We start from the raw sequence: 3,468 nt of genomic DNA, 5'->3' as shown, positions 1-3,468 counted from the left end.
AGAGGATGTATGCTTTATTACTAGGTGAGCATCAATTTTTCTTCTAATTGGTGTTGTGTATTTTGTGTATATTGACATTAATGTTAGTATTTAGTAACTTTTTTTGTGACTGTAAAATATATAGATTGGATCCTTCTGAGTCATATTTCATTGACTCTATCACCCTCGGTAATGGATTTATTGTTGCTGATGTCGATGATGATTTTGTCAATCTTTCCATGAATAGGAGTATTAAAGAATTAAAAGAAAATGATGCGGTTAATGGAAATTAATTTGACATTTTTAGGATTGTTGTAAACCATGTGTAACTTTGCTTATTATAGTTATCCTTCTTTGAAATTTTATTTTTGTGTTGGTCATTATTGTAATTATTTCTAATTTAATATTTGTGATATAGGATGGTTTCTTCAATGTTGTTGCTAAGATTAAAAGTATATGCAACAATTTTGATTGGTGGTACTACTCATGTGTTTGTGGTTATCCTTTGGAGCTTTTTAGAAATCATTTCAGTTGTTCCAAATGTGGAAGGAAAATAAAGAATGCTGTGAAGAAGTATGTCCGATTTACTTCTAAGAAATATCTTATGTTATATAATTTATATGTGAAATTAGTTCATTGTTAAAAGATCTTATAATTATTTTATGTTTTAATTTAGGTACAAGGTTTTAGTAAATGTTGAGGATGCTACTGGAAGTGCTAGATTTGTTTTGTATGATCGTTCCGCAGCGCTCTTATTCAGGAAAAAGATCATTGAAGTTCTTTGGGATTTTGATGTTGAGCACTCGGTATAGATATGTATTTTATAATACCAAAACACATAGTTTATACTTTTTCACTTATTAATGATATTTGGTCTTTTGAGTGACATTCATTTATTTCGGTTGACTTCTTTTTTATTTTATACGTTTCTATTTAATTGTAGGTTGTCTCTGCAACCCCTTATCCACCATTCTTTGATGATGTAACTGGAAAGGAAGTTGTGTTTAAAGTAGACCGAAAAAAAATTTGAAAATAGACCAAATGTTGGGACATTTAAAGTAGTCAATTGTTCTGATGATCATGTGATTGTAACCAAATTTAAGACAGATCCTATTTCCAGTGTTAGTAGTTCCATTCCATACTTTTACTTTGGACTTTGTTTACCGTGAATTGATCTTTTGTTCTTTCAAAGACATATAGTTACCATGATTTTTTTGTTTTTTCTTTTTTATTTCTATCTTGATCAATTAACATTTTGTGTAGAGACTTCTTCTACCAACTGTATTTTCACCGATTTATGAGGATGTCATTCAAAATCCGCAGACTCATGAGGAAATATCATCTCTTGGTAGTAGAATCTCAGTTGCTTCTGAAAACATGGAATCTATTGAAGTTGATATGGAGGCTTTGGGTGCTGCATATAACCTTACAAAGCCGGTATAAAATAGTTTAGATTATATTTGCAGATTAGTTGGCTAATATGATTTTGTATAAATATAAATGATATTAAGCATGCTGTTTGGATTCAATTTAATTATTTTTCTCATGTTTTTTTCATTTCTTTTGGATCATAAAATTCAACAAATTGTAGGATCCTTGTGTTCTGTTGGCTGGTACAATTACATCTATATCTAATGATAGGAATTGGTGGTACTCAGTTTGTTTGTGTGGTGAAAAAATAGATACAAACTGATAAACCCCATTTTTAGGGTTTATCTTGTGCTTAATTGAGTAGATTTTATCCATTATTCTCACACTTATTCATAGAATTTGAATGTTTTACATTTTCCTTTCTAATTTTGTGCTATGATTGAAAACATGCTTCTTTGGCCTTAAATTTGCTAATTTTAATCCTCTCTTATTACCATTCGATGCCGTGATATGTTTGTTAAGTGTTCTCAGGGTTTATAGGGCAAGAATGACTTAGAGGATGGAAAGGAAGCATGTAAAAGTGGAACAAATACAATAAATTGAAGGAATTGCTAAGTCGTCAATCTTGACCTCTTTGTACTAAATCGATCATAACTTGAGCTACAGAGGTCCGAATGAGGCGGTTCCAGTTGCGTTGGAAAGCTAACATCCGGGGCTTCAAAATAATATGCAATTCGCCATAGTTGCCATGTATTTAGGCGATGCGCACGCGTGACCTTGTGAATGTTTAGCGACGCATATGCGTGACAGAGCCACGTGCTGCACGTATCAGAAAACGTTGGGGGCGATTTCTAGGCTGTTTTTGGCCCAGTTTCAAGCCCGAAAACACTAATTAGAGACTGCATAGTGGAGGAATCAATCATTCAAAAATTTATTCACATAATTTTAGGTTTGAGATGTAGTTTTCTAGAGTCCTCTCTCTAGGTTTTAAGGTTCTTAGTATTAGTTCTTCTCAATTTCAGATTTCTATTATACTTTAATTTAGTTTTCTTCCACTCTTATTTATTTTAGCACTTTAGTTTATCTTCTCTTCTTGATTCCGCTACTTTCCCATTTGGTTTATAAATTCTCATGTTAGATTCAATTTTCTATTTAATGCAATTTGAGGTATTTCATAATTATTGTTCCTTTCTTCGTTTGTTATTATTGATGTTTGCAATTGGTTGTTTAGATTTAATATTCCCTGTTAATTTTCTATGTTTTTATGTTGTGTCTTCCAAGTGTTTGATAGAATACTTGGGAGGGTTTTAAGTTAGATTTTTATATTCTTAGCTTGAATTGATTAATTGGAGACTCTTGAATCTTCATAAGTCTCTTGTTAGTTGGTGATTAAAACTTGCTAGTTGGCTTGAGCTTCACTAACTCTAGGCTTTGATTAAGACTTGTGAATTCAAGTTGATTTTCTCACTTGACTGATAAACCCCGATTTTGTGGTTTATCTTGTACTTATTTTGGGGGATTTTATCACCTTTTCTCACATTTAATGAAATAGCATGGTTTTGTATTTCTCCCCAAATTTGTGCTTAATTGTGAAAACATGCTTTTTAGGCCTTAAAATAGCCAATTTTAATCCACTTTAATTCCATTTGATGCATTGATATGCTTGTTGAGTAATTTCAGGTTCATAAGGCAAGTATTGGATGGAAGAAGTGAGGAGAAAAGCATGCAAAGTGGGAGAACTCATGAAAAAATGAAGGAACCGTAAAGCTGTCAAGCCTGACCTTTTTGCACTCAAATGACCATAACATGAGATACAAAGGTCCAAATGAGGCAGTTCTAGCTGCGTTGGAAAGCTAACATCTGGGGCTTCAAAATGATATAAAATTTGACATATGTTACTTTGCATTAAGGGGTGCGCACGCGCCATGTACGGTGCACGCCGATGCTGTCCGTGGACCACTAAAGTGAAATCGCCCCCAGTGATTTCTGAAGCACTTTGGGCCCAGCCCAACTCATTTCTAATGCTATTTCATGCAGAATTCAAGCTTGGGCAAGGGGGGAGCAATTTTTTGTAGCATTAGCATCATGCAGGTTAGTTTCTAGAGAGAGAAGCTCCCT

At 33.2% G+C, this 3,468-nt stretch overlaps 1 long non-coding RNA gene across 1 annotated transcript; it reads left to right on the top strand.

Annotated features, from left to right (window-relative positions):
* Positions 219 to 738, top strand: LOC107607300. The gene is made up of 2 exons (XR_002350798.1): positions 219 to 257; positions 656 to 738. It is a non-coding gene; the product is annotated as an uncharacterized LOC107607300 (long non-coding RNA).

Source organism: Arachis ipaensis, chromosome B07, assembly GCF_000816755.2.
Source record: "Arachis ipaensis cultivar K30076 chromosome B07, Araip1.1, whole genome shotgun sequence".
Lineage (NCBI taxonomy): Eukaryota > Viridiplantae > Streptophyta > Magnoliopsida > Fabales > Fabaceae > Arachis > Arachis ipaensis.
This window is presented reverse-complemented; position numbering and strand designations above follow the sequence as displayed.